The 13,808-nt window shown below is 40.2% G+C and overlaps 1 non-coding gene across 1 annotated transcript; it reads left to right on the top strand.

Moving 5' to 3' along the window:
• The first annotated feature begins 306 nt into the window (after positions 1-306).
• LOC127670341 (small nucleolar RNA SNORA24) lies at positions 307-437 on the top strand. The gene has a single exon (XR_007974546.1). It is a non-coding gene; the product is annotated as a small nucleolar RNA SNORA24 (small nucleolar RNA).
• Positions 438-13,808: the final 13,371 nt, after the last annotated feature.

Raw genomic sequence — 13,808 nt, 5'->3', positions numbered from 1 at the left:
GACAAATGACACAGTTACTGACTGATGTTTGTTTGGATGAATTATCTCTTATAAAGAACTTCTGTGAAGGGCCAATATATCATTCTTCCTTGGAATAACTCAATTGAAGCCCCATTAATCTCACACCACTGGTCAGGTTGAGCTTAAATTATGAATGAAAATCCAAGACTAGTGATAGAGAACACAGGGCTGGCCTCAGACACTTGGAGTGATAACACTTTTATCTATAAGACATTTCAAGGTCAGTTGATGGTACAGGTTATATTGCTATATTGATAAGAAGCCTAAAACGTAAGAAAAGATAGACTTCAGGTATTTTGTGACCTGTCATCTATGACAACCCTTCTTCATAGCCATGGAAGAACATGTTCCTGTGTACGGCAAATCTGTCAACCAGTTTAATTGGTGTCTGGTTCTGATTCACATAAATAACATTCTTCACTGTAAAGATTATAGGTCCTAAAAGTACAACCCAAGCCTTCTGATTTCCAGACTACTCCTCTTTCTGTACTTAAGTTAAAATGCTCAGGGACAACCAACACAGCTTTCAACCAGATGCTGCTCTCTTCCAAAAATAAACACCTTTGGTTGCCCACACCAGTCCCAGGTTGCAATACACAAATATTCTGCAATTAAGGTCCATTTATAAATTTATTCTGTCCTCCATGAGGCTCCTGTAGTAGGTTGAATATGCTTGGTCCAGAAAGTGGCATTTTTAGGTGTGTCCATGTTGGAGGAAGTGTGTCACTTTGGGGGTAGACAATGAGACTGCCGCGCCCCCTCCCCCACAGAACTTCCTGGTAAGGAGTCTTCTCCTGGTTCCCTTTGGAACAAGATATAAAACTCTCAGCTCCTCCAGTGCCATGCCTGCCTGGAAGCTGCCTTGTTTCCTGCCTTGATGATAATACACTGGACCTCAGAACCAGTAATCCAGCCTGAACTAAATGTTGTCCTTTATGGGAGGTGCCTTGGTCAGGGTGTCTGTTCACAGCAATGGAAACCCTAAGATGCCTCAGTAATATATTCATGTTCATTTAAAAAGAAACTGAAAGAGGTTGGCCTCTACTTCACTGTGTAGCTGAGGATGACCTTAAACTTCTGATCAACCTGCCCTTACTTCCCTCATCCTGAGATTACAGAAGTTGTATTGGCTGGTTTTGTGTGTCAACTTGACACAGTCTGGAGTTATCACAGAGAAAGGAGCTTCAGTTGAGGAAGTGCCTCCATGAAATCTAACTGTGGGGCATTTTCTCAATTAGTGATCAAGGTGTGAGGGCCCCTTGTGGGTGGTACCATCCCTGGGCTGGTAGTTGTGGGTTCTATAAGAGAGCAGGCCAAGCAAGCCAAGGGAAGCAAGCCAGTAAGAAACATCCCTCCGTGGCCTCTGCATCAGCTCCTGCTTCCTGACCTGCTTGAGTTCTAGTCCTGATTTCCTTTAATGATGAACAGCAGCGTGGAAGTGTAAGCTCAATAAACCCTTTCCTCCCCAACTTGCTTCTTGGTCTTGATATTTGTGCAGGAATAGAAACCCTGACTAAGACAGATGTAATCCCTCAAAACTTAATTTTCTGTTATATTTGGGATGGGATGATGGGTTTTCTTGTTGCTAAAATAGCATTCTATAAACTGAGGTATGCTATATAACTCCAGCCTTTCAGTTATTATTTTAATCATCAAGCAACCTTTTAATATCTATCATAACTTACCAATTCTTTTTTAATTAATTCAAGTTAAGTTATGTGTATGAATGTTTTGTTTGCCTGTATGTATGCATACTACATATGTGCCTTGTGCTCTCAGAGTTCAAAAGATGGCGTCAGGTCCTCTGGAACTGGAGTTGCAAACTGTTATGAGCCACCATATGGGTATTAGGAGTCAAATCACAGTTTTCTGCAAGAGCAACAAGTGCTCTTAGCCAATGTGCCATCTCCAGACCCCACTGAACAGTCCTTAAATGCCTGGGTTCACTAAATAGAAAACTTACACTGCTGAGTGCTTTAACACTAGTACAATGGATTTGAGATATATTTCAAAGATTGACATGTTTTGAGCTCCAAACGCTGGTAGGTCTTGTTTAAGGACATACAAGACAATTTTTCTCCTCTAACTTAGCAATTCTTTCCAGACCAGTGGTTCTCAACCTTCCTAATGCTGGGACCCTTTAATACAGTTTCTTGTGTGGTGCTGACTTCCCACTATAAAAATATTCCATTCTAATCCATAGCTGTCATTTTGCTACTGTTGTGAATCATAAATATCTGATATGCAGGATATATGACTCACAGGTTGAAAATTGCTAGTCTAGAGCATTACCTCCTCTTAAACTATACTATATGATATGCTATGATATGGTACACTATGCTACACTACTATACTATTTGATACTACACTACACTACACTACACTACACTACACTACACTACACTACACTACACTATCTATACTATAGAGAACTTCACAGCCATTTGGAAAGCTTCTACACTACACTACCTATACTATAGAGAACTTCACAGTCATCTGGAAGGCTTCTGAAAATTCCAGATTGCTTAGATCCATGCAGCACTGTTCCCAACGAAAAGGTCGAGGTTGCATCCAGCTGGCTGCCTCATTAGCAAACATCTTTAGTGACCTCACAGCCAAATGATTGAAGAGTTCACCCTGTAGTCCTTCGATAAATTCAATATGCTTTTAGTTTCTCCAGTTTCCTCCTGAGGATTAGTTTATAAAGAAAAAACGACATGAAAAGGAGTTCAATGGCCTTGAATCTAGCAAATAGCAGAGATGATCAAATTGATTTTTTTTAGATGTAACAAGTACGTTTCTATATAGCACTAGCTAATTAAAGCTGTGTGTGTCTGTGAGTATATACATGTGTGTGCATGTGTGTATGTATGTGTACATGTGTGCATGTCTGTCTGTATGTGTACATGTGTATGTAGTATGGGTGTAGTATGCCTGTGTACATGTGTGTATGTGTCTCTGTGTGTGTACATGTGTGTGTGTGTGTATGTGTAGTATGGGTATAGTATGCATGTGTACATATGCATATGTGTGTCTGTCTATGTGTGTACATGTGTGTGTGTGTGTATGTGTAGTATGGGTATAGTATGCATGTGTACATATGCATATGTGTGTCTGTCTATGTGTGTACATGTGTGTGTCTGTGTGTATACATGTGTGTCTGTGTGTATGTATATATATATGTCTGTGTGTGATATGTGTGTACATGTGTGTGTATAGTGTGGGTGTGTGGTGTGGGTGTGGATGTGGGTGTGGTGTGTGTATATGTGTGTCCATGTGTCTGTGTGTATATATGTGTACATACATGTGTGTATGTGTATATACATGTGTGTCTTGTGTCTATTTGTATGTATATATGTGTGTGGTGGGTATGTGTGAACATGTATATGTGTGTGTACATGTGTATGCATGTGTGTATGTGTGTTTACATGTGTGTGCAGATGTGTGTGTAGGCAATTCATGGCACACACACATATACTTGCATGCTGCTTAATTTTAGCTATCAACTTGGCACAACTAGAGTGACCCAGGAAGAGTCTTGATGAGGAACTATCTAGATCAGATTGGTCTGCAGACAGGTATTTGGAGGATTATCTTAATTCTTAATTGATACTGGAAGAACCCAGCCCACTAAGGGAGGCATTATGGCATGCACTGGTCCCAGGACTGTAGTACAGTTAAAAAAAAATTAATGGAGCATGAAGAAGCAAGAATGCATTCATCCCTTCTTGTTCTTGAATCTGGATGTGATATGACAGCTGCTTGAATTTCTTCCATAACTTCCCCAAAATGGCCGGCTGTAATCTGGAATCATAAGCCAAATAGACCCTTTCCTCCTCCATGTTGCTTTTTATGGAGTTGTTTTATCACAGCAACAGAAAGGAAACTAGGACGTGGTGTATGTAATCACAGCACAGCCACAGAGTAACAGACCTAAACGAACATTTACAACGTTTCTCTTCTACAGGGAAAGAAAAAAAAACAAACAAAGCACCAATTGCAGGAAGAGTTGAGTCTGAAGCTCACCGAGACGACAGTGAGTCTCCTCTACCTCCAGATGCTTCTGTTCCATAGAATCGCGAAATAAAATGAACACCATCTAGGAAACACAATGGAAGAGTCTGCAGATCCAGTAAAGGCCGCCCAGTTAAAGTGAAATTACCAGCGCACAGCAGTGGCACCGCAGCAAACACTTGGCTTCTGCAGTGTTCTGTTTGCTAATTCTGGCAAGTCCGGCAAAGCAAATGTTTGCACTGAATGGTAGCCATAGCCAGACGCTACTCTTGGGACACTTCTGAAAAAAAGTACGCAGTCCACTGTGCATCCACTGTGGAGTCCTCACTGTTGAAGCTCTCAGGGACGGGTGTCTGTGTGTGTGTGTGTGTCATCTGCAGGAGAGGGCAGCTGCATCAGAACCACAGCTTGCTCACTTCGAATAGGTGGCCCACAGGGGGACCTAGGAACTTGAAATGGGCCCACAGGAACATTGACTGAGCTGGATCATGGATAAGGAATAGCAGTTTGGAAGGGGAACCCAACCCCTCAGGCCTCCAGGGAAGGAGGCCTGCAGAATATGCAGAAATTATTGAGGGCAGATTAAACAAACAAACAAAGGCCAGATGGTTGATGGTGATATTTCCTTCAGAGTGTGCAAAAAAAGGTGGGCAGATTAAACAAACGAGGCCTGAAGAGTTTAGAGTACCCATGGTGGAAGCAGCATTTGCTGGGGGGGCAAGATTGAAGGGGAAACTGTGGCAAGAGGGGACCCTAGCTTTAGTTACAGGGCCTGGCACCAGCTCCTCTGTTTACAGGAAAGGCGAACTCTGTCCTGCAGACTACCATCTCCTGTGCATTGGACCAGGAATAATCATAATCATAAACATTATGGAAAGGTCATTACATATTCCTAATTAGTGTCTTGTTTTGTGTTCCAACAGAAGCTTTGTAGCATATTGTTCACTTGTATGTTTAGTAAACCCAGTAGCTATAGCAACGCTGCACACACACATGCACACATACACACACAAACACATATACAAACACATACACACACAACACATATACAAACACATGCACATACAAACACATATGCACACATATACACAAGCACATATACAAACGCATGCACATATGCACACACCTACTCACATGTACACATACATATATGTACACATACACACACAAATACATAAACAAACGTATGCACACACACAAATACACAAAGACAAACACATATAGAGGTAAACACATATACACACACACATGCACTCATACATCCACATACATACATGCACATGAACACATGCACATATAGAGAGAAATACATATATATGCATATGCCTGTACACATACATATACATACTCACATACAAACATATACATACACAAATACACATGCATTCATGTGAGTAACACATTGCATGACACTGCAAAAAAATACTTAATGATACACAAAGTTAACATTGCCTCTACAATTATGAGGGGACAGGGTCTCTCCTGGCCACCTTCATGACAAACTTTCAAAGAGTAAAGAGGAAGAGAAAATGAAAGTTGCATCTTGGGGTTCATGCCATTCATCTGAGCGCTGAGTCAGAAGCTGGAAGGTGAGGATCTCAAGGCCAGTCCAAGCTGCCTGAGACTCCCCTTCAAAAAAAAAATCAAAACACACAAAAAAATCAAAACACAAAATGATAGTAAAAACAATGAGAATGGGAACAAGTTAGTAAAATAACATTTGTACACCTGAGACATTGAAAACAAGTACGTTCAAATTTTGGTCTTTCTAAGAGAGAATACTACAGCCAGTCCAATGATGTACCGTGATCCAAAATCAAATAAACTGTTTTGAAAACTGTCGTGTGTCACTTTTGATGACAGGGTGTTTGCCTACTTTGCCTTATTGTCTGATATTCAGTTTAACTGGCATGCAATTATTGCTCACCCAAGCCTTTCACCATTGAGGGAAGGTTAATTTATCAGAGAGAATTCTCAAAGCAAGCAGGCTTCTGCAACTATGTTGGCAACGGTATCTTCAGGAACGGTCGCTTAGATTCCAATCCCTGGCGTCCTCCACAAGGCCTCTTGATTCAGCCCAGTCATTGCGTGTGCTGGATTGCTTTCTGTTGCTGTGATAAATACTTTGAGCAAAAGCTAGTTAGAGGAGGAAAGGGTTTATCTGGCTTACAGTTCCAGCTCACAGCCCATCGTTAAGGAAAGTCAGGACTTGAACTCAGGAAGGAACATGAAGAGGAAACCCTGGAGCATTGTGGGATGCTAACTCCTGCTCCGCTGCCTTTCTTTAAACCCTATGGCAAGCCAGGGGATGGTGCCGCCCACAGTGGGCCCTCCCACATCAGTTGAGGCTCCCTCTTACCAGGTGACTCTAGCTGATATCAAGGTAACAATAAAACTAGCAGCACTTCTCCAAACCTCCCTTTCTCCTGTCTGTGAGAGAGAAAGAACACTATACCTGACGTGCGAGGCTGAGGGCCATCTTCTGCCAGGTGCTGAATTAAGTACTTTGTACTGCTTGGTGGCCTCAGCCTGGCACAATGGTATAGGACTTCCTCCTTATGGCCGGAAAGAAATTAGTTCGGGAAAGCATCTAACGTTGTGGAAGCTATTTATGTTCTTGAGCCACATCTTAATTTATTGATTTGTACAGGAAGAGCTACCCAGAGCACTTTCGAAACCATTGAAATGCAAGCTTCCTATTTCAAGGATTTGCTTTGTTGTTTTGTTTTGTTTTTAACTCCTCCCCCAGGAGCAATGGCGGCGGCTACTCCCCCTACTGGTGGTTCACCTTGATGCATTGTTTGCTGTTGCATTTGCTATTGTTGGATTGCTGTTTTGCTGGACTCCTGGGTAGTCTGATGATAAAGATTGGATTTGTCCCAAGGAACCCGATCAGCCCCAATCAGCAGGAAGTAGCCTATAGATGTCCAAGTCCCCTTTTCCTCTAACTTTCTCTCCTACCTAGTGTTGGAGGGTTGGAAGGAAGGTCTAGAAGGGAGGTAGAGATATACAATCTCAATAAAATAGCCCTAAACAGTGACTACACATTGTCTCCATCAAGGTGGAAGGAATTGTTTGACACTGGAGGTTGTTCTTCACATACTAACCCATAAACCAATGATACAAAAACTGCTAAACATCAATTTAAGGTAACTTATGACTAATGTATACAGCATGTGCTAAGCGACTCCAAGGTATCTCCCACAGCATCTTAAAGATGGTAGACTATCAGAACTGTCAAGATGACACCACAGGTAAAAGTCATGTCCAGGAAAACCTAACAACCTTAATGCAACCTGAGTGTAATCCCTGGAATACATGCAAAGGTAGAGGCATGCCACCTTTATATACATATACATACATATACACACATATACACATACACATGCACATACATGTACACATACACATATACATATATATTACATTATATTATATAGCATTGTATACTATAATGTACATTTAACATTTTGTTTTTATATATAATGATTACATATATAATGTAAATTTTTTAAGTTAAAAACTGGGAGATTCCATTCTATTTGGATAAGTTAAATGTGTAGCAAAGATCAATATGTTTTAAGACTGAATCATTGATAAGGCATATGCCACTCACATATTTCTATGAAAATAAATTTTTTCATACAATATTATTCTGATCAGTTTCCTCTCCCTCTCCCTCTCCCTCTCCCTTCTCACGTTCCCATACTTCCAACTCTGGCTTCTTTTTCTCTAAATTAAAAAAATAAGCAGGCAAATAAAAACAAACGGAAGAAACAACACAAAAACTCATACATATATAGACACATACACACAGATACACACACACCTGCATTCACAGGCACATTCACACATACCTACACACACAAATACAAACACATAGATACACACACATGCATACAGAAAGATATATATACACACAGATATACACACACAGATATGATATTGACCCTCTATCAGATATGTCGTTGGAAAGAAACAATCTTTCCCTATTCGTTGTAAAGAAACAATCTTTCCCTATTCTGTAGACTGCCACTGTTATTTTTTTCTCCAAATGACAATGTCCTTAGCCTTTTTGTTTGCATGAAGTCCCATTTATTAATTGTTGATTAAGATGCCTGTGCTAATGGTGTTCTATTCAGAAAGCGTTTTCCTGTCCCAATGAACTAAAGACTATTCCTATTTTTTTTCTTATATCAGGTTCAGCATATCTGGTTTGTGTTGGGGTCTTTGAATCATGTTGCATTCTCCTACATGTAGCCATCAGGTTTGAGCAGTGCCATTTATTAGAGATTCTGTCTTTTTCCCAAAATGTATTCTGGCTTCTTTGTCAAAACTCAGGTCCATAGCTATGTAGATTTCTATCTTGGTCTTTAATTTTATGCCATTGATCGATGTGTCTGTTTTTATGATGATATCATGATGTTTTTATATCTATAAGTGTAGTACAACTTAAAACTGGGGATACTAACATGTCCAGAAGGATTTTTTTTTATTGTTCAGGAATGTTTTAACTATTCCATTTGTGTATATGTGTGTTGTTGTTTGTTTGTTTGTATGTTTCCTTGTTTGTTTAAAAAGCTGAAAATTGTCCATTCAATTTCGGTGAAGAATTGTGTTATAATTTTGATAGCAACTGTGTTGAATCTCTAGGTTGCTTTTCCTAGGGTAGCCAATTTCACAATATTACTCTTTCTGATCCAGGAGCATGGGAGATCTTTTATTTGTTTATTTTTTATTAGATATATTCTTTATTTACATTTCAAATGCTGTCCCCTAACCCATCCCCCATCCCCCTGCTTACCAACCCACCCACTCCCACTTCCCTGTCCTGGAATGCCCCTACACTGGGGCATTGAGCCTTCTCGGAACAAAGAGCCTCTCTTCCCTTTGATGCCCAACAAGGCCATCCTCTGCTACATATGCAGCTGGAGCCATGGGTCCCTCCATGTGTACTCTTTGGTTGATGGTTTAGTCCCTGGGAACTCTGAAGGTAGTGGGTGGTTCAAATTGCTGATCCTCTTATGGGGCTACAAACCCCTTCAGCTCCTTGGATTCTTTCTCTAGCTTCTCCATTGGGGACCCTGTGCTCAGTTCAGTGGTTGACTAAGAGCATCCCCCTCTGTATTTGTCATGTACTGGTAGAACATGCTCCTGTCAGCAAGCACTTGTTGGCATCCACAATAGTGTCTGGGTTTGGTAACTGTATATGGGATGGATCGCCAGGTGGGGCCGTCTCTGGATGGCCTTTCCCTCAGACTCTGTTCCACACTTTTTCTCTGTGTCTCCTCCTGTGGGTATCTTGTTCCCCCTTCTAAGAAGGACCAGAGTAACCATACTTTGGTCTTCCTTCTTCTTGAGCTTTGTTTGGTCTGTGAATTGTATCTTGGGTATTCCAAGCATCTGGGCTAATATCCACTTATCAGTGAGTGCATACCATGTGTGTTCTTTCGTGATTGGGTTACCTCAATCAGGATGATATTTTCTAGTTCCATCCATTTGCCTAAGAATTTAATGAATTCGTTGTTTTTAATAGCTAAGTAGTATTCCATTGTGTAAATGTACCACATTTTCTGCATCCGTTCCTCTCTTGAGGGATATTGGGTTCTTTCTAGCTTCTGGATATTATAAATAAGGCTGCTGTGAACATAATGGAATATGTGTCCTTATTAAATGTTGGAGAACAAAGAACTAAAGAAGTTACACTCCGGAGAACCAAATAATCCTATTAAAAATGGGATACAGAGCTAAACAAAGAATTCTCAACTGAGGAATACCAAATGTCTGAGAAGCACCTAAAGAAATGTTCAACAACCTTAGTCATCATGGAAATGCAAATCAAAACAACCCTGAGATTCCACCTCACACCAATTAGAATGGCTAAGATAAAAAACTCAGGAGACAGCAGGTGCTGGTGCCCAGGAGTGGTACAGCAGGGTCCTCTGGTAGTACTACGCCCAGTTTTCTGAGGAACTACCAAACTGATTTCTAGAGTGGCTTGCAATCCCGTCAGCAGTGGAGGAGTGTTCCTCTTTCTCCACATTCTCACCAGCACCTGCTGTCTCCTGAGTTTTTTATCTTAGCCATTCTAATTGGTGTGAGGTGGAATCTCAGGGTTGTTTTGATTTGCATTTCCATGATGACTAAGGTTGTTGAACATTTCTTTAGGTGCTTCTCAGACATTTGGTATTCCTCAGTTGAGAATTCTTTGTTTAGCTCTGTATCCCATTTTTAATAGGATTATTTGGTTCTCCGGAGTGTAACTTCTTTAGTTCTTTGTATATATTGGATATTAGCCCTCTATCAGATGGAGGGTTGGTAAAGATCTTTTCCCAATTTCTTGGTAGCCATTTTGTCCTATTGACAGTGTCCTTTGCCTTCTTACAGAAGCTTTGTAATTTTATGAGGTCCCATTTGTCAATTATTGATCTTAGAGCATAAACTATTGGCGTTCTGTTCAGGAAATATTCTCCTGGGAGGCTTTTCATCTTCTGATGTCGTCTTCAATTTCTTTCTTCAACATCTTAAATTTTTTAATTATAAATCTCTTTCATTTTCTTAGTTACCCTAAGATCTATTTTTATATATCTTCATATATATGAGGTGGTGAAAGGTATGGTTTCCCTGATTTCAGTCTGGTTATCAATTCAATTGTACATAGGAGGGCTACTGACTTTTGTGTGTTAACTTTGTGTCTTTCCACTTTCTACTTTGTTGAAAGTGTTTATTAGCTGTAGACCTTTCTGGTGGAGTTCTTTTTTTTTTTTTAATCTTTTTTTTTTTTTTAAGATGTATGTGAGTACACAGTAGCTGTCTTCAGACACACCAGAAGAGGGCATTGAATCTCATTACAGATGGTTGTGAGCCACCAGGTGGTTGCTGGGATTTGAACTCAGGACCTCTGGAAGAGCAGCCAGTGCTCTTAACCACTGAGCCATCTCTCCAGCCCTCTGGTGGAGTTCTTAAGGATCTTTTATGTACAAAACCCTTTCCTATTTGTATTGATCTCTTTCAGTAGTCTTATTGTTCCAGCTAAGGCTTCAATTACTATAAAGTGAGCAGCATTGTTATATTCCTGATTTTAGTGGAATTGCTTTGAGTATCTCCCCATTTAGGTTGATGTTGGCTGTGGGCTTGCTATAAATCACCTTTATGTTCAGGTATAACCTTTAGGTCCCCAGTTTCTCCGTGACTTTTAATGTGAAAGGATGTTAGATTTTTGTCAAAGGCTATCTTTGTATCTAATGAGATGGTCGTGTGTTTGTGTCTTTCAGTCTATTTATGTAGTGGATTGCACTCATCAATTTATAGATGTTGAACCATCCCTGCATCTCTGGGATGAAGCCTATTTGATCATTTTTGGGTAATTTTTTTGGATGTATGTGATGGTTTGTTTATGCTCAGCCCAGGGAGTGGCACTATTAGAAGGTGTGGCTTTGTTGGAGTAGGTGTGTCACTGTGGATGGGCTTTAATATCCTCATCCTAGCCACCTGGAAGCCAGTCTTCTGCTAGCAACCTTCAGGTGAAGATGTAGAATTCAACCTGCCTGGATGCTGCCATGCTCCTGCCTTGATGATTATGAACTGAACCTCTGAACCTATAAGTCAGCCCCAATTAAGTGTGAAGAGAGGCATAACAAAGGACTTCTGGCATCCCATCCGGTTCTGGTCACTCCTGCTGACTTGTGTCAATTCTGAGGAAGCCTGGCAGTTTCTGCTGGATCATGCCAGCACTGCTGATTCATGGTTGGTGTCCTGAATCTACTGAACTGGACTGCTGGTATCCTGACAACAGAGATTAAAATTGCCCCCCAAAGAACTACTTCTAAACAGGTCCACATCCCCTTGTCCTCTTTACTATTTTCTCCCCTGACTTTGGACAGTGGGCTAGAAGGGGGGATTGAAGCATTTGAGAACCCTTATTAATGTAGGTTTTGAAAAATCTAAACTGAGAGGGTAGAGTAGTCTGTGCTGGCATCTGTGGTCTCTTAGAAATTGAGAAGCTTTGTGTTATAGCAGGCCTGGTCCTCCTCAAAGTCTTTGGATTATCTTCTTCATCTCATGGAATATTTTTCCCTAGACCATGAATAAACTTATTAGAACCCCCACCTCCTCAGAGAACTCTTTACTGACTACCAAATTTCATTTATTTTTTTTCTGTTTTTGTTTGTTGTTGATATTGCTGTTAGCCTACTAAGCCACTTGTCTCTAGAGGCTTTAGCACATATTTGTGATTTCTAATCTGCCACTTTGTTTTATTATACTAAGTTGACAATTGATTCATCTCTACCCTCCTCCCTACTAGACCAGAAGTTCCCTGAGGTCAGAGGTCACACTGGTCCCTGTTCTTAGTACTTTCCCAGCATCTCTTACAATATCAAACACCTAACACCTACCCAACAAACATAGTACCAGTTAGTTGAATGAGGAAAGTCAAGATCAGAATGTCTTATGGGACTGGTGTACTGCAAAGCAATTTCAAAATTTGGGGAGTCAGATTTGCCCTTCAGAATTGTATTAAAAGTTTGAAAGATTTTCTTATTGAAAGTTAAAGGACTCATTTTTTATCATAAAATCTTAAAGGTTCCATGGAGCTTAGGTTAACAATTAAATATTAAGAACAACTAATTGTACTTACAAATGAAATATCACAAAAAATAATTACTATTAAGCACCAGTATTTTAATGTTTATGTGCTGATGGTATCGAATTATATGTTGCCTTTGGAAAATTTTGCAACTCTCCATAGGGGGAAAGGAACTATCTATAAATGTTATATATCTTATTTATATTCAGGAAAGGATTTAAGGCTTACAGAGAAAGAGTAATAAAAACACATACTGCAGTGTAATATAAAATATATTCCAAATAGGTAGAAAAAAATGAGTCTAAGGGGAAAAAAACCAAGGCTAAGAACACAAGGTGGGGCCAGGAGAGAGATTCATATTCAAAATTTATGACAAGAAATTCAACACCCTCGCTGGAAGATGGCAACAAATTTTCTTCTCAGGTTTTCAGCCGCCAATGTAGAGGAGGAAAAAGAAGTCAGCTATGCCTTATAGAGGGTCATATTTTATATATGCATCCGCATGAATACATGTATGTGTAATTTAATAGAAAATACTTAAAGAAGGAGGCTTGCTTACCAGGCTAAAAAGCAGGGAGGTGATATTTCCAACTTATTTGAACATAGCTTCTGTTCCTGGGCCTAAAACAAGATATAAATATGTTGCAAATGATCAGGATTTGAGGCGATTATAATTACCAGTTCCTGATTTATTGTAATTTTATCAACAGTAGATATTTGGAAAGGGTCTTTATTACACTAGTGGAGTCAGAGACCAGGGTGTTCCCAAACAGTCGTGTGTGTGTGTGTGTGTGTGTGTGTGTGTGTGTGTGTACAAGAAAGGCCTGTTGTAACACCTTTGTGTGTCTGAGGTCTCGCTGATTGTCTGGGGAGATCAAACTCAGACTGCCAGGCCTCATCGAGAGCACCTCCATACACAAAGCCACAATTCCACGTTGTCTTGTGTGCAGGTACACTCTATTTAAAGAAAGGCTTGGAGCGCTTTGCTGCTAAGAAGCTGACTCTCGTGAGATACTCAGGACCTCATCATAGCCTCCTCAAGATTACCTCCTGAAGAGTGCAAATATAGTCACTACCTTCCCCTGACAGGAGATGCATTGGTGGCTTTGAGAGTGGGACCCTGAATGGACCACATCTACAGGTATATTTCTTTTTTTTTTAATTAAGATTTATTTATTTTATGTAT

Source organism: Apodemus sylvaticus, chromosome 19 (assembly GCF_947179515.1).
Source record: "Apodemus sylvaticus chromosome 19, mApoSyl1.1, whole genome shotgun sequence".
Lineage (NCBI taxonomy): Eukaryota > Metazoa > Chordata > Mammalia > Rodentia > Muridae > Apodemus > Apodemus sylvaticus.
The sequence above is the reverse complement of the archived record's forward strand: the minus strand, read 5'-3'. Positions and strand labels throughout refer to the sequence as shown.